Genomic DNA, 20,960 nt, shown 5'->3' on the forward strand with positions numbered 1-20,960 from the left:
CCTCCACACTGGAGGGACGAGGGACACGCTGTGGCAGGCAGGCAGCTTAGCGCTTGGAGGTGCCGGCCCTTGATCTCCCACAGTGCATCAGAGCGAACAAAGACAGCTCCGGTGGGAAATGCAATGTTGTTAGGCTCCTTAGGAGGCAGGAACACTTACCTTTTGAGCCGCAGGCCCTATGAGCGGAGCAGCTTCCAGGCTGTCTGCAGCCCACTGCACTGGGAGGAACGCGCTGTGGCGTGCAGGCTTAGCTCTCTAGGCCGTGGGCACAGGGCTCTGCGGTGATGCTGGCCAGCCTGAAGTGGCTCCAGCAGAAACACGGGGCTGAGGGTAGAAGCGGGGTGGGCTCCAGCAGCGAGCTCGCGCTGGTGGGAAATGCACAGAGCTGGCGGCTGAGTGAGCTGCAGCACAGCTTCCCAGGCAGGAAACGGGAGCAGGAGTGGGAGCTAAGCTGATGGGAGCGGGCAGCAAACAGGGTGCCAGAGGAGAGGTCCCAGGGTCGATCCCCCCGGTGTAGGTCGCCCAGCCAGCCATTGGTTGATTGCAGGTCAGTTACAGGTGCCCTGGGTGAATGGAGGGAGGGACCCGAGCCCAAGGGGGGTGGATCGCTGCCACGTGGGGAGAGGGGAAATGTGTGAAATGGATATTTCTCTCCTAGTGGGGTCCCACGAGTGGGCATCTGCTTTAGGGGGTCCCGCCACAGCGCCGAGTGTCTTGGCAGAGTAGTCAAGCAACTCCAGACAGGGGGCCCCTGAATAGAGGTGGGGTGGGTCTATCGGGGATCACAGTAGCGGTGGTGGTGTACGCTGGGGTCACTCAACCTGATCAGCCGAGATGTCCCAAGACTCAGAACCTGGATCAGTGAGGCCCTGGCTCAGGACAAATGCGTGGGGTGGGTGTGGGGTGCTATCCCAGGGGGATCTTTCACTTACTTGCTCTTCTTTTTCGGTGGATGGATTTAATTCTGGGTTCTCACTTCTCTTTCATTGGTGTCATAGTTACATAATCTGTTGCCAACTTGAGACTCAAGAGTGAAGGGGTGGAGTTTAGCTTGTCAGTCAGGTCTCAGTTTGATGATCTCATTTGGAGGCACTAAGCTCACTGGAGGCAGGACACTTACACACTCCCTTCAAGACATTCCTGATGGAGATATGCTGATGCAGCCAGAGCCCTGGAGCTGGAGGAGCCTTGTGGAGACCAACCCCTGCCAACGCTGAGTTTCTTTCACCATCACTGGATCCACAATACTTACTCCCACTGGTCTGTGATATTCCTGTATTAGGCGTCATTGCATGGGTGCATGAGTCTTAGGAGGAATTTAAGGACTAGTATTGACATATGGGGTAATATTGGACTTATGGGCTTGATTTGGACTGGTATGTTTTCTTAAGGTACAATTGCTCTTTGATATAAAATTCTTTCTTAGACACTTTTGAGTGTCCACGCATTTGTTTCTCTAGTCTACCAAAACTAACATAATTGGTCTGCGTGTCTGTCGTTGAACAACTGGCAGCTTGTTTGGACGACCATAGTTGTATTGCAGTTTGTAATATAGATGTATAAGACCTCTTACAGGTTCTTATTCAGTAATGTGTTGCTGATCTGCCATCTTGTTTCAGATAAAGTTAGTAATTAACTCGTTCATTTTTAACTAATGTAATGGAATATATGTTATTGTGTTGTATGTATAAATTGTATTATATCTATAAATTGTTTTGGATAGTACTGACCTTTCATAATACTTTTTTTCTATTCATGAGAATGATAGGTTTTTGTTTTCATTTGTGTAAGTGTCCTTTAGTTTCTTGTAATAGTGGTTTGTAATTTTTTGGTGTAAGTTGCTTAAAACCTGGTTAGATTGTATTTCTAAGTGATTTATATATTTGGTAGCTAGTGTAAATGGTGTTTTTTTCTTTTATTTCATTTTAAGAGTTTCTTTGTTCTCATAAAGGAATCTGACTGATTTTGAATGTTGGTCCTTTATCTTGATACTTAGCTAAATCATTCAATTAGTTCCACTGGGTTTCTTGCCAAGTTTCTGATATTTCTATGTATAGGATATCATGCGCAAATAGACTGCTGTCATTTCATTCCATCCTATTTGGACATTCCTTTCTTGACTTATTCCCCTGGTTAGGACTTCCAATACAGTGTTGAGTAGCAATGGTGATCAAGGACATCAAGTATTTCCAGTATGCAAGGGAATACTTTGTTTTTATTGAGAATAATGCTGTCCACTGATTTAGAGTGTATGCCCTTAATTATATAGACCTTTCTCTTTGTACTATTTTTGCTGAGAATTTTAATCAGGAATTAATTGTCTCATCTTTTATTTCTACCTGAGAAAGTTAAATGGATTTTTTTAGAAGGGGAATTACTGGATTAAAAAACACCACTTTCAGTGTCTTGACAGATTTTGCCTGATTCCTTTAATAGAGGTTGTGCCAATTTATAGTCCTAACCACACTAGATATTTATTTTCCCAGATTGTCTTCAAACCAGTTTGTTAAAAGTATATCTAATAGCTGAGAAAAGTATGTGTGTGTTTCTCTTCCGAGTAAAATGAAATACATTTTAAGGTGCTTTTGTGGTTTAGGGGGCTCTGGTGGTATCGTTCATATGCATTGGGCCGTGATCCACATGATCACAGTTTGAAGTCACTAGCAGGTCCGTGGGTGAACGACCCGGCTTTCTCCTCCCATACACAGTTACAGTCTTGGAAACTCACAGGGGCATCTATGTGACGACCCAGCATTGGCTCCATGGTAATGAGTTTGTTTGCTTGTTTTTACAAGACCATTCTGTTTCTACATTGTACCTATTCAGGTTAGAGTTTTGTAGTAATGCTATATATTAACCTTAGTGGTATGTTTCATTTTTTCCTTAATTTATTTGCCTTTTAGAAAGATAGTTTATAACTCTATTTCTAGCCCTGTCAATAAATTTTAGTATCTAGTGAGTATGTGGAAACTAGGATTGCAAGGCTTTGTTTCATGTACTTTGAACATGTTATCAGGAGTGACTAATCCTTGAAAAGGGACCTCGTGGTTGGTAAAGTAGAGGGCCAGGGAAAAGGAGGGATACCCTCAAGGGGAAGGATTGACACAGTGACTAACAATGGGCTCAAATATAAGAATAATTATGAACGTGGTGCAGGACTTGCTATGAGCTGGAACCTATCTGATGGCTGGAGCATCAGCAGCAGCAGCAGCAGCAACAACAAGCGGGTATACAAGGACTCCCTTATAGGCGTAAATAGTTAAATGCCGGACTGCTAAAATGTCAGTGATTCACTCACCCAGTCACACCTCAAATTTCTCCCAGAAGTTTGCAGCTTTGAAAACCCTATGGAGCACAGTTCTATATTGCTCATGGTGTTACCTTGAGTCAGACTCAGCAAATAACAAGAAGCAAGAGCACATTTAGTGATTACAGTCAGTAGATTAAAACTGAACAAAAATTTGAAGTACCATTAAGAAAAAACAGCACATTATGCGAGTTTGTAGGTTTATGGAAAGGATAATAATAGAAATGTAGGTGAAAGGAGACAATGGATGGTATAAGATACAAAATAATAATATATAATTTTTATTATATATTGTGATCAGGGATTCACAAGAGTGGGGGAGGGAAGGGATAAAAGAGGAGCTGATACCAAAGGCTTAAGTAGAAAGAAAATGTGTTTTGGAAATGATGATGGCAACATATGTACAGTGTGCTTGATACAATTGAATTATAGATTATTATAATATATGTAAGAACACCCTCCCAATAAAATGATTAATAAAAGAATGGATAAAGGAACACATAGTATTAGCAGAGTCACCTAATACATTTATTTTGTATATTTTCAAATGTGCCTTTATGTCTAGTCAGATTTAATAGAAAATCAAGGTTCAGCTACTTGTTGGACAGCAAAAAGCAACTAGTCATGTATACATGTCATATTACTTTTGGTAACAAGATAGCTGTTTTCTAAGTAACATTACTATACTAATACTTATACTATACTATCAGCATTATCTTAGACATTATAGTTTTTATTCTTTTCCCATGTAATTTTATTGCCATCATGGATATTTCAGTTTAAATAGATGTAAGCTTTTTGCCTCCTTTCAGTTGATGTAATTGCCAGCATTTTTAACTTGCAGCACTTCTTTGAAGCGCTGTAGAGAAGCCTGCCACCTATGCCCCAGTCTAGGTACTTGCACAAAGATGTAAATGACAGTTCTTACTGAGCAGAAGGGAAAATGAGCTTAATAGTAGAAGGTATGAAGCTGAGTAGGTAGATCCATATCTTCTCTATTGATTTTGATCCTATAGTGGTGCCTCTCATTGTGTTTGGCTTTTTCCATATAGCATTATCTTTTTAAGTTTTCTATTTACCTTTCTTTAGTTTAAGATAAAAAAAAAAGAATACAAATAAGAAAAGTTAGTTAAAAAGTTTTTTTCCCAGCTCATTCTTTGGCAACTCTGAGAAGAAAAAATTACTAAATAAATTATAATTGATGAAGAATCACCATTATTTGTAATATCCTTTTGGGTATCTGGGTCATAGGCCTTAAGGCAATGGGAGGGAACGATGGTGTCACAGGTGCTGCGGTCAGATGCAATGAGTGTGCTCTGTGATTTCCTGTCTACCCAACTGTAATTAAATGAGCATGTAAAATCGACTGGCAGTGTGATCACATATCACTGGTGTTTCAGCCACACACCTGAGTGTACATAAGTATAGCTGAAGTACCTTAACATTGGTTTTTTTTTTTGGTTTGATGCCTGCACGGTTAGATTTTTCGGATACAAAATGGAGACTGAAAGTGAGGGTAGCATGTCAGGAGATGACAGTGTATTTTGGTTGGATTCTGAAGTGGTAGACCCAGTGACTGACAGTGAAGAGGGTGAAAGAGAAGAGAACTTCAGGTAATTATTGAATCTGTAATTCTCTTGCTCTTCCCCCTTGACCCCCTGTTCCCTTCCATATGCCCCAGTTTTCTGGTTTTCAGTCTCTCTTCCAGTTCTTCCTCTAGGGAAGGTTTGGTACTGAAGGAAGCAGGTTCAAAGTCGGATAATATTACCCTATAGCACTCTTCAGTCCACAACTTGCCCTGAACTTGTAAAATGTATTTTAAATGACTTGTTGGAATGCCAGGAAGCAAAGGCGTTAGACAGGTTTTGTAGTAGAATTTCAGGTATTTCAGGTACAGATTCATAAAGAACTATTATCCCTTCCTGTGCTTAATTGGAATTTGTATTTCTTAATATATTTTTCTTCTTCTTTTTCTAGAATCTTTTTTGGATAGATGTTTTTAAATGCCACATGAATTTGTGAAAAATTATGATTAAGTATAAATTCCTCCTTTCATGAATTTAAAAGCTTTATTAGTCTCTGACTTTCTTGGTTTTTGAATCTCTAATTGTAACTTCATAGTTGAAAATTTCAAAAAATGCTTCCTGATTTCAGAAGTGCATGGCGATGAAACAGTTCTTATCTAGCTTTAGAAACAGTGCCAGTTGTTTATTATTTCTGCTGTATATTATGTATTTTCAGAAACTCCCCCCCTCCTCCCGGCATCTCTTTTTTATACGATAGCAAATTAAAACTTCTGGAGACATAAAAGAAGGGATTGAAAATTAGAGACTTAATAGCCCATGCTCAATTTGTTAGTAGTCAAATGAATAAGAATTATTATTTGTTAATTTAAAAGAACTTAATGCTCCCAAAGTATGAAACCGAACCTATTTTATTAGCATAAGAAATTACTTTTTATATAAGCTTCTTTAGTCTTCCCGTGATTATTTAACTATTCTTATTTGAGAAAGCTATTTTTCAAGATGTGCTGATGTTATACATATTCTTTGCTTACTGATATGGACAGTGTGCTACTACCAGTTAGTGAAAAAACATACTTTGTATTAAATCGGCTTGACCTGGCATTAAATTTGTATATGTTATTTTGAGGGATGGTATTTTTCTCTATGGAATATATTGGGCTCTTCACTCTCAGTTACAATAAATTTGATGTTACAGTACTAGCTTTGACTTGTCAGGCAGCAGGTTTGTATCAAAGATAATCTGTGTAAGATTGAGCATTTCCTCAGGAGTTTGTGGCAACACTTTCATTATAAGAAACTGAATTAGCGAATGCATTACGTTTGGACACCATAGTACCATAAAACCTTTGTTGACATTGTAGTTCTTATCTGAATATCACCATGCTCTCTCAAACCAAACATTTCTTTGAGATTTGATCTTATTTATTTATAAATCCAGCAAAGAATTTAGGTACAGCCAGTTTTCATGTAGTTTTTCTTACCCATTCAGCAGTAAGGCATGAGGAAATAGGGCAGCAGTGTGCTTTCACAACACTCTGGCGTCCCAGCTGAAATGCCTACTAGTAAAAAATGTGTATGTGGGTGTGCAGGGTGAAGAGTTAGCTAGAAGTAACTGCAGCTTTAAGTCCAGAGTTCCACCTAGTAGACTGATTGTTGAATCTGAGAGCTATTTTAGAAAAGTAGATTTTATTAATAAAAAACAAATTCTGCAGCTAAGTATTAAAGAAACGGTTCCTTTTTAATGTCCTAATAGACATGGAGACAAACTGTGAGTGCTAGTTACATTCTTAGTAATTGCCAGTGGTGTGTGTACACACACACACACACACACACGCACACAGACTCTGTTTTTCTCTCAGGGAGATAAGGCAATGATTGAGCCTATTATTTTCCCCAGAATAGTTTTTGCACTAGGTTTTAAATTTCCTCTTAAAAGAATGGCATTGTTTCACTGGCGGCACTAAGATACAGAGAAACAGCTTACATCACGTCTACATCGTAAGTGCTTCTGGTGCTTCCAGCAACCACCTGCTATAGGCCAGAGTACTCTTTTTTTTTTTTTTTAACATTTTATTAGGGGCTCATACAACTCTTATCACAATCCCTACATATACCTACATCAATTGTATAAAGCACATCTATACATTCTTTGCAGGGACAGTAATGTATGTGTAGTATAGATCTGGAGTAGCCCTCATTTTCGCAGGTGCCATTTCCGCGGGTGTAGTGGTTACACATTGGTTTGCGATCTGCAAGGTTAGCAGCTGCTCCACAGTTGAAAGATGGGCTTTCTACACCTGTAAAAAGTTACAGTCTCAGAAACTCACAGTATAGTCTCCCTGTCTTATAAAGTCAAAATTGACTCAATGGACGTGAGTTTGGCTTTTGTTTATTTTTGCATTTGATTGGAGGAAAGGATACTTTTATTAAATTCTAGGACTATGCGAAGTTGCCCGTTTCCTTTATGGCCAAAATTAAAATTGTCTACCACTGACACATAAATTTCCCATTTTAAAACTTTCTCCTATACATGTTCCTATCTACGGTATCACCATGCTCAGATAGTTCTTAGGTGGCCTAAGAGTACTTAAGGAACTTGAAAAACTCGAAACTGGCTGCCATTGAAGTGATGTCAACTCCGAATTGACCATGTAGAACAGTGTAAAACTGCTCCTTTGAGTTTCTGAAACCATAACTGTTCATGGGAGTAGAAAACTCCATCTTTCTCCTGCAGGCTGCTGGTAGTTTCGAAACTGTGGACCTTGAGGATTGCAACCTAGTGCATAACCACTACACCACCAGGCTCCTTAACATCTTTAAAATGGAGAATTTCTTTCGAGATCATATAACGTACGTGGCTGCTAAGGAATGGTTTGAAATTTGAGTCTGCATAGTGGTACCTGGAAACAAGTCCTATTCCAAAAAATGAGTTGTTGAAAACCTGTATGGAACCCAGTTCTATAATGTATATGGGGGTGTTGCAGTAAATTGGAGTTGACAGCAATTGGTTTTTTAAGAGATTGGTAGAAAAATTCATCTATAATTAATCAGAATTGGAAAATGCATTCTTTATTTAATCTTTACAAGAAAAAGCGTAATTCAAATTTATTATGTACTGGGTCAAATGTTTGTCATATGTAGTATATGACATATTCTATAGAAAAACCAGACTCAGTGCCACCAAATCTATTCTGACTCATAGCCACCCTACAGGGCAAGGTAGGACTGTATAAAACCTCTGTGCCTCCCCCCTCAAGTAGCTGGTGATTTTGAACTACTGGTCCTGTGGTTAACAGCCTAATGTTATACCATTATGTCCCCAGGGCACCTATCAGTCTTGTAAGTTAAATATTATTTCCCCCAATTTCTAGATGAGGAAATTATGGCTTAAAGAGCCACATAAGCCACATTGTAGAGAAAAATTTGAACTCAGGTTCAATTAACTTTAAAAATACCTAATTGTAGTTTTACTAGAAAAATTTGATATATATGTTACCAAGTGCTTTTTCACTATTTTGATATAATTTTTAAAAGACTAAAGCTGCTATGTCAATTTCAAAGTTCCTCCTTGGAGTAGTTTCTGAACACCAGTGATATACAGAGACTATGTAACCACTGAAATAAAATATAGAATATAGTGGCCTTTTAAAAGTTGTTACTGCAGAAAATCTAGAAATTGTGACTAACTCACAATCCTGAAAAGTTCTTTGTCATTTGAGGGTAGAAGTGATTCTTCTCTAATTTTGTTCAGTCTTCTCTAAGGAGCCATAGTGGGGTAGTGATTACACATTGGGCTGCCAATGCTAACCACAAGGTCAGCAGTTCAAAACCACCAGCTGCTCCGAGGAAGAGAGACTGTGCTTTCTATTCCAACAAAGAGTTACATTTTTTGAAACGTTTAGGGGTAGTTCTATCCTATAGAGTCACTGTATAGTTCTAACCCTATAGTGTCTCTATGAGTTGGCAGTGAGGTTTTGTGTCTTTTGTAATATGGCACCATTGGCAAATATTCAGTTTGGTAAATATTACATATACTTTGTAACAATAGTAGATAATAAAATGCATAATTGAACCACATATTTAGAACTTGTATACTTGTAAAATCATGTACCCAAATCATGAGGTCATATATCTCAATCAGATCATCACTTTTAGCTCTTATAATTGATTTTATGTGAGAAGAGAAACTTCTAATTCATGTTAAACCTGATGAACATGTTTGTTTTTAAAACATTATGTTGTTATGTGCCATTAACTGGACACATTAGTGTCCCTCCATGACAAAATTCCGTGTCCCCATTGAAGACTGTAACCCTTGTACAAGGCGAATGCTGTATCTTCCGCCAAAGGAGCGACTGCTGGGTTTGGACTGTCGGCCTTTGAGTTAGTTGCCAATGCTTAACCACGGTGACTTCAGGCTTCTTTTAGTATTATAGAACTAATTTCACTGATTGGCTGGTTGCTTTATTGTAATTTCAAATTTTACTTGAAATGATACTGTGAATTTAAGAAACCACAACTTTAACAGTTCAGATAGGTAACAGATGTCTGCCATAGGTATTTCATTTTTCCTCAAATTCAAACTTACAGCCATTTAGTTAAAATTCACTCAAAATGACCCTGTAGCTCAAAGTAGAACCGTGCCTCTGGGTTTGTGAGATTGTAAATCTTTATGGTTTGTGAGATTGTAAATCTTTATGGGAGTAGAAAGCCTCATCTTCCTTCTTTGGAGTGACTGGTGGTTTCCAACAGCTGACCATGTTATTGGCAACCCAGTGCATAAGCTATCACACTGCCAGGGATTCGTGCTCTTCTTTCAGACCTAAGATCACTTGCTTTAATGGTTAAATCTTTGAAAATCCAGAAAGCTAATATTTTACTAGTTACTTCTTTTAACACCATGCCTGTTCTGTTGTCCTTCACAGAAATTCTTGATTTGGGGATTCCCTGTAGTAAACTCAGAGGAGCTTTGAAGGATAGAGCTGTAGCATTACCAATGAACCAGCAGAATATAAGTATCACACAAGGTCCACTTTATACTGTGGGATTTATCAAGGCATCTCATTCTTAGCAATCCATTTGGTAAGATGCCAAAAAATGATGTGTATTTTGCCAAGAAATATATTTATATTGCTATGTAACCTTGAAGATAGGATCAGATAGAGTTTAGCTCTGAAATAGTCTTTCAACATTAGATAAAACGTTTACCCATCGTATTCTTATCAGTTTGTAAAGAAAATTAATTTAATTTTAACCAGCAAAGTCTGATGTTAACATCTCTTTCTCTCAGAAAATTTTATGTAATATTAGAGCCAACCCATTATGTTATCTTTACAATCAGCGACATGAATCTGCCTTAAACATCAGGCATGTTAGTGCAAGACTCAGGTATTTTAGTAATTAAGCTTTGGGCCTAGAGTCCAAGGTAGACCTACTTTAATTTTGTCTCTATGAGCTTTTTGATGTTCAGTAATACCCTTAGAGTTTAGATACTGTGTAAGATAATATAAAAGTTTTTTGTAATTATTTGTTTGAAGTTAAAATTAAAAACCTATTTTTCTTAATGTTTGCACTGAACTAAAAACACTAAACTTCCTTTAAACAGACATTTGCATTTTCAGATTGAGTTGAATTGTAATTCTAGAAACATCTTAAACTATATTTATAAATGTAAAATAGCCCATTTTCTTTTTTAAGAACATTAAGTACCTAGCCAAGGAAGAGTATAGTTAGAATAAACAAAATCCTCCAAGATAATTAATTTGAGATTTTCTCTTATATTATAGTTAGCTTTCCTTCTCATGTATTCTTATTCAGATGTGTATATGTATATATATTTTCTTTTTTATTATTATCTGAAAATAATAAAATTTTCCAGTTCCCATCTGCACCGCTGTGCATCCTCTGGTCTAACAGGTTTTCATGGTAGGATTGGGATCATGATAGTGGGGGGAAGAAGTGTTTAAGAACTAGTAGAAGGTTGTGAGTTTCATTGATGCTACACTGCACCCCAAGTGACTCATCTCCTCCCCACGACCCCTCTGCAAGAGATGTCCAGTTGTCTACAGATGGGCTTTGGGTCCCCATCTCACACTCCTATTATTCACGATGATATGATTCCCACCCACCCACCCCGACTTTGGTGCCTGATACCTGGTCCCCTCGACCTTTCATGATCACACATACTGGTGTGCTTCTTCCATGTGGGCTTTGTTTCTTCTGGGCTATGGCTGCTTGTTTACTTAGACCCCATATGCTATATCTCTTGATAGCTGGGCACCATCAGCCTTCTTCACCACACTTACTTTTGCACACATTCATCTTCAGCGTTTATATGGGGAAAGTGGTAACACAATGATGGTTTTTGTTCTTTGGTGTCTGCTACCTGATCCCTTCATCACCTCGTGATCACACAGGCTTGTGTGCTCCTTCCCTGTGGGCTTTCTTGCTTTGGAGCTAGATGGCTGCTGTTTACTGTCAAGCCTTCAAGACCCCAGATGCTGTATCTTTTGAAGGCCGGGCACCATCAACTTTCTTCGCCAGGTTTCCTTATGCACATGTTTGTCTTCAGCGATCATGTCGGGAAGGTGGGTAACATGGAATGACCGTTTAGCTGAGCAAAGTGCTCTTGTATTAAGGGAATGTGTGCGAGGAGGCCAATGTCCACCTGCTACACTACTACTAAACTTATAAATATATGCACATAGATCTATTTCCCCCATAATCATAAATATATTTACAGATGTACATATCTGTATTTAGGCCTCTATGTATGCTCTTTGCCTCCTACTCCTTTCCTCTATTCTGCTATCCTCTTATCCCACTACCATGTTCAGCCTTCATTCTGGTTTCAGTAATTCCTCTTGGTTACCTTGCCCTTGGTCACTCCCTACCAGTCCTTCCATCCCCTCTGTGCCACTGGTTTTGAACCACTCGTTGTTCCCTTGTCCCTGGGTTGGCCAACACCTCTTCCCTTCCCCCACCTCCCACTCTCCCATGTCTCCTCTGGACTGTTGGTCCAGTTGTTTTCTTCTTACATTGTTTATTCAGCCTATCTTATCTAGAGGGACCTGCAGAGATATAATATGCTCATAAAAATTGTGGATGGTCTCGACAGTACCAAACAAAGTGGCACATAAGAACATGGTGACGACGGCAGCAACGTCGACAAACTAACAAACAAAAAAGCCACTGAGTTACAAAATCTAAAAGAAGAGAAAAAAAATTAAAAAAAGAAAGAAAAACCTGTTAATAGTTCAAGGTCTGTTTGCTGACCTTTAGGAGTGTTTTCCAGAGGGGTCTGATGGGGTGCCTAGCCTTGGCCCCAAAGTCCATCCTTGATACTTCCTCGGGACCTCCTTGCTCTGCTTCCCTCACCACTCTGTTTCATGTCCCCAGTGTTTTACCTTAGTGTGGTGACATCAGCTTGGTCACACATCCCATACTTTGCCTCTGGTGCTGTCCTTTACAGGGCCATGTGTCAGTACTGGATGTCGTATCTCACAGTGGGGCCTGCGGTGGGGGTCAGGCTGATTCTGGTTGGGCCAGGCATGTAGTCTAGTCTTTTTGTGGATTCCTCCATGCATTTTGTTGCCTTCCTAGTTTGGCGCGTCATGGTGGGGTCTGTAGGTACATTCCAGTTCTGTGGGGACACAACCAGTACTCTCCCCCTGGGTGGTTTAGTGCCCTGTTCCCCTCATGTCACCATTTCATTTTCTCCCCACCTCGATTCTCCCTCCTCCTGCCCCCCTTCCTCTTCTTTATGTTGTACTCTCATGTGCCCCCCTGGGTGTTGGCTGCCATCCTCCAAACTATCTATGCTTCCACCTGCTTATTGCTAGATAAGTGTCTATTCTCCTATTCCTGATGTGCTGATTGTACTTACCTCAGGGGACTCATTTTATACTTGTCCTTTTGAGATTGGCTTACCTCACTTAACATGATTCTTTCCAATTCTTCCCATGAAATGATGTGTTTCATGTGATCATCCTTGCTTTTCAGTGCTGCATAGTACTCCATTGTGTATATGTGCCAGAGTTTACTAATCCACTTGTCCATCGATTGAAACTTAGGCTGTTTCCAAGTCTTTGAGATTGTGAATTGTACTGCATTAAACATTGGAGTGCAGATGACTGGTCGTGTTTTATTTGCTACCTCCTCTGGGTATATGCCCAATAGAGGGATGACTGGGTAATAAGTTAGATCAGTTTCCATTTTCGTTAAGTATCTCCAGATTGCTTTCCACAGTGGCTGTACAAATCTACATGAGCACCAGCAGTAGAGGAGGGTGCCTACTTCACCACAACCCCTCCAACACTTGTTGCTCTCTGATTTGCTGATTTGGGCTAGCCTCAGGGGTGTTAGGTGGTATCTCACAGTTGCTTTAATTTGTATTTTCTTATGGCTAATGACTGGGAACACTTTCTCATATGCTTGTTGGCCAGATGGGTCTCCACCCTAGTGAAAGTTCTTTTCTGTTCTTTTGCCCACTTCCTTAGGGGGTTAACTGTTTTCTTCTTTTTGCAGGTCATGAGGGTGTTAGAAATTTTAGTAGTGAGTTCTTTGATGTGTCATTGCTAAAATTCTTCTCCCAGTGTGTGGGTTGTCTTGTAAATCTCTTGGTGAAGTCTTTCGAGGTGCACAGGTGTTTTATTCTTATTAAATCCCATTTGCCAATGAATAGTTCACCTATGTTTGTACCCTTCCTTATTGCAGTGAGCCTATGAATTCCCTGGGCCAGTGCTCTCAGGTTTGTCCCAATACCCTCCTTGATGGTCCTGATGGTTTGGGGCTTAACTTCTAGGTCTGTGATCCACCTTGAGTGTATTCTTGTACATGGGGTGAGGTAAACGTCTTGTTTCATTTTTCTACATGTGCATACCCATTGTTTCCAGCACCACTTGTTAAAAAGGGCATCCGCTTCCCACTTGATGATTTTGGACCCTTGTCAAGACCAGTTGTCTATATGCTGATGGCTTTATTCCTGTGCTTTTCTATTCTGTCTGTCATTGTACCAGTAGCTCACTGTTTTGACCTCTGTAGCTGTGTAATAGGCATTCAAATTGGGTATGGTGAGTCCTCCAACTTTGTCCTTTTTCTTGAGGAATTCTCTGCTAATTCTGGGTTTCTTCCCTCTCCATATGAAATTGGTGATCGTTTTTTCCAATTCTTTGAAGAAGGTTGTTGGTATTTGAATCGGAATAGCATTGAACTTGTAAAGTGCTTTAGGTAAGATTGCCATCTTTAGTATGTTAAGCCTTCCAGTCTATGAGCAGGGGATGTTCTTCCATTTGTGGAGGTCGCTTTTGGTTTCCTTTAGTAGAGGCTTATAGTTTTCCTCGTATAGATCTTTAGATTTTTTGGTTGTTCAATGTATTCCTAGGTATTTCAGTTTGTTCTTAGATACTGTGAAGTTTACTTCCTTATTGATCTCCTCTTTCATGGTCCTCTCCGATGTGTATAGAAAGCCTCCTGATTTCTGTTCGTTGATCTCGTATCCTGCCACTCTTCCATATTTCTCTATCGCTCCAAGTACTCCTGTTGTCGAGCATTTGGGGTTTTCAATGTACAGGATCATGTCATCTTAAAATAGCGATAGTTTCACCTCCTCCTCTCCAATTTGTATCCCTTTGATGTCCTTCCGCTGTCTTATGTTGTTAACTAGAACCTCCAGAACGATATTGAATAGAAGTGGAGACAGGGGGCATTCTTGTCTTGTACCCTTTTTCAGTGGGATTGTTTGTTTTTCTCCATTAACTATGATGTTGGCTCTTGGCCTTTCATAGATAGCTTGTATCAGCTTGAGGAATTTACCTCCCAATCCTATCTTCATGAGTGTCTTGATTAGGAATGGGTATGGATGTTGTCAAATGCATTTTCTGCATCTATGGATATTATCATAGGTTTTTTATCCTTTTTCTTCTTGATGTGGTCTATAATATTGATGGATTTTCAAATGTTAAACCATTTTGCATCCCTGGGATGAATCCTACCTGGTCGTGGTAGATGATATGTTTTATATAACTTTGTATTCTATTGGCCATTATTTTAAAAGGATTTTTGCATGTATGTTCATTAGAGACATCGGTCTGTAATTCTCTATGCCTGTGAGGTCTTTTCCTGGTTTGGGTATCAAAGTTTTGCTCGCTTTGTATAATGAGTTTGGGAGTCTGCCATCCTTTCCTATGCTATGGAATACTTTGTGCTGGATCGATGTCAACTCTTTCCTGCATGCTTGCTAGAATTCTGCAGTGAAGCCACCTGGCCTGGGGTTTTTGTTGTTGGTAGCTTCTCGAGGACCCTCTCTATTTCTTCTTTCACTACGGGTTTGTTGCGGTTCTTGACCTTTGTCTGAGATAAGCTAGGTAGAGACTTTTTCAAAGTTTTTATCCTTGTCTTCATGTTTCTGAACTCATTAGATACAGACCTTTATAGTACTTTGTGATTATATTTTTTTATCTCATTGGGGTCTGTTGTAATTGCCGGTTTCATTCCTCATCATGGATATTGAAGTTTGCTCCTTTCTATCCTTGGCAGATTCACCAGTGGGCTGTCTATTTTTTTTAATCCTTTTATAAAACTAGCTTTTATCTGCATTTATCTTTGCCTTGTTCTTTTGTCTTCCCACTAGTTTAACTCACCGCTGATTTTAATTATTTCTTTTCTCTTGCTCTTGTTGGGGTTGTTCTGCTGACTCTGTTCCAGTTGATGGAGGTTTCGTATTAATGTATCTGTCATAAGCCTCTCTTCTTTTTTCATATATGCATTTAATGATGTCAAGTTACCTCTGATAACTGCCTTTGCAGTATCCCATAAGTTTTGATACGTTGTATTCTTGTTTTCATTAGTTTCTAGAACTTCCTAATATGCTCTCAATCTGGGCCTGTACCCATTCATGTCTCTGGAGAGCGTTGTTCATCCTCCAATCTGGACATCCTTTTATTAAAATCTCCTGCTTTATGGCATGGTGATCTGAGAAAGACGTCTGGATAATATCTATGTGTTTGAATTTACTCAGGCTTGACTTGTGTCCTATTAGCATGTGGTATATTCTTGGAAAAGATCCATGTATGCTTGAGAAGAATGTGACTTTTTCTTCATTTGGATGGAAGCTCTATAATTGTGTATCAGGCCCCGTTGCCTAATTACATTGTTTAGCTCTATGGCCTCTTGGCTGAGCTTCTTTCCCAATTATCTGTCTTTCTCAGATAGAGGATTGTTAAAGTCACCTACTATGATTGTTGAATCTGTGATTTCTTTTTTCCTCTTTTCATTAGTTGACGAAATTCGCCACACCATTATTGGTTTCGCAAATATTCAATATGCTAAGTGCTTCTTGGTTTACTGTGCCTTTGAGCATTATGTAGTGACCCTCCTTGTCACTTTTTATGGTTTGAACCTTGAGGTCCATTTTTTGGACATTAAGATAGCCACCCCCGCTTTTTTAAAGTTGCCATTTACTTGGTATACTTTCCTCTATCCTTTTTTTTTTAATTAGCATAGTTTTGCCTTTGTGCTTAAGATGTGTCTCTTGCAGGGAAAAATTGATGGATTATGTTTCCTGAGCCAATCCTCCAGCCTTTTCTTTTAATGTGCGAATTGAGTCCGTTGGTATTCAGTTATCACAATCTATGGATTTGTAGTTGCCATACTATGTCTTGTGTTTTGGGTGTTTATCTATCATATCGGTGTGCTCTGTTTAAGTGGAGAGTTTCTATCTTGTTTTCTTCTCCCTCTGAGACCCTGTTGTCCTGGTAATTGTTGCTGGCATGTTGACTTCTAGATGAAGATGGGCTATATGGTGGTCTCCTGTTTGTTCTTGGTGGAGGTTGATCCTCTGGCCATAGTGAGTCAGCCAGTATCTTCTGCATTGTTTGAGTGTCCTGCAGCAAATTCTTTGAATCTTTCCTTGTCCTGAAAGACCATTATCTCACCCTCTAGCTTAATGGATAACTTGACTTTCCTCTAGTTCTTAAATGCTTCCTCCCCCCAACTATCTTTATCCCAATTCTACCTTACATATCCAGCTGGATCAGAGGATGTACACTTGCACAGATAGGAACTGGAAATACAAGGAATGCAGGACAGCTGAACTCCTCAGCATCAGTGGTGAGAGCGGCGATTATTGGGAGGGTGGAGGGAAGTTGGAGAAATGGGGAACACATGACAAGGTCTACATATAACTTCCTCCTTGGGGGACTGACAACGAAGTGGGTGAGAAAGATGTTGAATGGTGTAAAATATGATAAAATAATAATAATTTATAAATTATCAAGGGTTCTGGGGAGGAGGGAGTGGAGAGGGAGGAGATAAAATGAGGAGCTGATACCAAGGGCTCAAGCAGAAAGCAGGTGTTTTGAGAATGATGATGACAACATATGTATGAATGTGCCGGATACAAATGATGTATGCCTGGATTGTGGAAAGAGTTGTGTGAGCCCCTAATAAAATGATTTTTAAAAAAGAAAACAAAATAGCTTTGGCCTCTTAAAAAAAAGGGCAGGAAAGAAGTAATATGAATAATGAAAAGGAGGAAGAAAGAAGAAAGGAAAAAGAAAACACAGGAAGTAAAAGAACAAAAGAAAGAAATACCAGCTTAAATATAAATATATATATAAATTATCCCTTTCCCTCCAATTTGTAGCGATTTCTAATAGAAGGCGTAGATGGTCGCTCCCTCGCTGCCTCAGGAATTGGTTCCGATCTAGGGGTCCAGAACCATGCTACGTGAGGGAAAATACTCTTCAGATCCTCATCCACTCCCCAGTTCCCTGAAGGCCTGTAGTGTAAAGCGAGTAGGCAGAAGCTACACCAGCGGGCAGTACACCTCAGCAGCAAGCCTCCTGCACCTGTCAGAAAAGGCTGGGCCCGCAAGGGGTGCTGAGGGAGACCCCGACTGCAGCGCCTGCCTCCTATGCTGGCAGGAAAGGACTGGGCCGCAAGAGATGCTGAGGGAGACAATGACCACAGTGCCCACTTTGTATGCTGGCAGGAGAAGGCTGGGTCCGCAAGAGGTGCAGAGGGTGACACCAGCCGCAGTGCCTGCCTTCTATTTTGGCAGGAAAGGGCTGGGGTAGGTGGGTTTTACAAGCTGGCGCTGGGGACCCCACAGGGCACCATATTGGTGAGAGCCAGCTGAAGGAGACAGACAGCTCCGGCAGGACCGCAAAGCTGTGTCCTAGGCTCCTTAGGCAGGATGCTTATCACTTGAGCCACCGGCCCTGTGAATGGTGCAGGCTCCACAGCGACATGGGCCGAGCCGAATGGACATGGACGGTTCCGGTGGGACACAGAAGGCATTGGCGCCCAGCCTCCGCATTGGGAGGAGTGCCCTGCGGCAGCCAGGCCCAGCGCTCGGATGGGCCTGCACTGGAAACCCTGCAGTGCACCTGAGCAGGGAAAGCCGGCTCTGGCAGGAACGCAAAGCCTTGTCGCTAGCCCTTTCAGTAGGCAGGAACGCTGTCTGGCCTGACGCTGTGAACGGCATAGAGTATGGGCTTGGTGGCAGCCCACTGAACTGGGAATAACGTGCCTCGGCAAGTAGGCTTCGTGCTCAGGGTTGCCAGCGCCCGATACCCCGCAGTGCACCAGGGCCGACAAAGACGTCTCCGGCGCAGGGCCGAGGCTTGGCGGTCGTTCACTGCACCAGGAGGAACACACTGGGGCAGTCAGGCTCAGTGCTCCGGGCCACGGGTACAGGGCTCTGCGGTGACGCAGGCCAGCCTGAAGTGGCCGTGTAGTGTAGTGGATAAAGCGGGATGGGTTCCGGCTGCCGGCTCACGCCTGTGCGAAGTGCGCAGTGCAGCTCCCAAGGCGTGGAGTGGAGCGGGAGCTAAGCTAACGGGGGCACGCGGCAGGGCAAATGGGGTACCGGTGGAGACTTCCCATGCAGCAATGGGGGTGGATCGTCCCCCATTGAGGTCGCCAGGGCAGCCACTGGTAGATCGCAGGTCAGTTATGGGGCCGTGGATGAGTTGGGGGAGGACCCAGACCCAAGAGCAGATCACTGCCACGTGGGGAGAGGGGCACTGCGGGAAAGGGAAACGTCTCTCCTAGTGGGGTCCCACGGTGGGCTGCCGCTGTAGGGGTCCCGCCACCACTACATGTGTCTCGGCAGGGCAGTGAAGTGACTCTGGGCGCGGAGTGGGACTATAGTTAGTTGTGGCTACAGTGGTGGCGCCCCGATTACCCGAGATGTCCCATGAATCGGATCCTGGGTCACCGAGGCCCCGACTCAGCACAAATGCGTGTTGAGGGAGTGGGGTGCTGTCCCAGGTGGATATTTCACTCACAGACTCCTTCCACTTGGCTCCCTGGACACCAAACCCACCTTGTTCGAAAGAACTCTCAGAGTATGTGGCTCCCTTGCTCCGCCATCTTCCCCCACTCCCTGTACTCCTATGCTACGTGCTTTTTTACTTCCACAAGTTATGAACTTTATAAGGCTTGATTAATTTTTTTACCTTTTTAGAGATGCTTACTTATTCTGTCCTCTCATTTGTTCATTTATTTCTGTACTGTGTTCGTTTTTGGAGTCCTAGGATATGGTTCCTTTAATCTGAGAAACTTTTTAATGTAAGGCTTATTGATGTTAAAATTATTTCTGTTTTTTCCTAAAAACACCTAGTTTTATCTGAATTTTAAGTCCATGATTTCTCAGGGTAGAGAAATGTAGGTTGGCTTTTATTTTTTCTTTTAGAATTTTCATTTGTTGTTCTATACTCCCACCTTCCTTTGTTTGATTGAGGTTTGTGTAATTTACTGAAACCTATAGCTTATTGTTTTTCATTAATTTAAAAACATTTTCAAGCATTATTTTAAAAACACCTGTGTCCCCTTCTCTCATTTTTTTATATTATGCTCACATGAGTCTACAATTTAAGCATATTTGAGACCTTTTGTTTCAAGTTCCTTGTTTTTAAATATATTTTCTTTCATTATGTACTTCAGTGTAGATTTTGAAGGTTCGAGTTTACTAATCCTGTTTTTAGTCATCTCTATTGTTAATTCAACCCATTGAGCAAGTTCTTAATTTCAGATGTTACACGTTTCAATTTCAGAATGAACATTTGATTCTTTTTCATAGATTTATGTTCCTTTAAAATTTATTTTTCATCTGGTTTTCTGTCAACGGTGTGTATCTTCCACTTGTGCTTTATCCCAGGAAAGTTATTGCTTATGATCTATCTTCTTTTGTGATGGCAATCTTTTCTTAGAGTATAGGCAAGTTTGTTGCCCTGATATCTCAATTTTTTCTCAGGGATTTAAAACATTTTCTTGTTGTAGATAATCTAATTATTGTCTTGTTAGGTTTGGAAAGGTTCTTTATGGTTTTCTACATTTGTAAGCAGAAAATAAAATCTGAATTATATGAGTGATTTTTTTGCACGTGTTTCTTCCATAGTTTATTCATCTATTCTTGCTACCATACACTTATAAGTTTAAATTGGATGTCAGAAAATGAGGATTAAAAATCTTACTTTCCTCCAAAGAGGAAAGGCTTAGCTTTTGTGAGAACTTGTCTCTTTCTGCTTCCCGCTCTCTCTGAAGGAGGAATGATACTCCTCGAGACTCAGCTTAGCCCTGAGTTACTCTTCATCTTCCTGTTAAGGTCCTCTTTCTAGGTGGAGGTTACTTGCCAAGATCTGTCCCCTCAATACTGCTGGGCTACTGGAATATCTAGTAGGATGTTTAGTTTTCCAGAAGCTGGTTTTAGATTTTTTGAAGTGTGTTTGGACATCTCATCCTACTTACTTGTAGCTTAGAAATCAGTTATTGATTGCAGGGGGAAATTGTATTATGATTTTTCTTGGGGCTTTGGGTTGAGGAAGGGTGTTTTTTCTCCATAGTTCTTTTTATTGAAGGAATTTTTCTTACTGAAATCCCATCTACTTTGGCAACCTTGACCTCCTCTATCTGATTCTTCAACCCAAGTAGATTATCTGTTTGTGCAACCCTGACATCTCATTTTTCAGACCAGTTACAATGCAGTATTAGATGTAAACCCCTACTTCATCACTAGGGCTTAGGAATCACTTGCACAAAAGCATGATTGAATGTGGAATGTATATTGTGTGCTTTCTTACACTAAAAGATTGAAGCTCCAGAAATCCCACCTGCTTCAAACA

At 40.7% G+C, this 20,960-nt stretch overlaps 1 protein-coding gene across 2 annotated transcripts in view; it reads left to right on the forward strand.

Annotated features, from left to right (window-relative positions):
- The window catches only part of ARHGAP32 (Rho GTPase activating protein 32), a 297,599-nt gene that overhangs the window by 101,594 nt on the left and 175,045 nt on the right, over window positions 1-20,960 (forward strand). The window lies entirely within an intron of this gene.

The sequence above is a fragment of the Tenrec ecaudatus genome, chromosome 12 (genome assembly GCF_050624435.1).
Source record: "Tenrec ecaudatus isolate mTenEca1 chromosome 12, mTenEca1.hap1, whole genome shotgun sequence".
In the NCBI taxonomy this organism is placed as follows: Eukaryota; Metazoa; Chordata; class Mammalia; order Afrosoricida; family Tenrecidae; genus Tenrec; species Tenrec ecaudatus.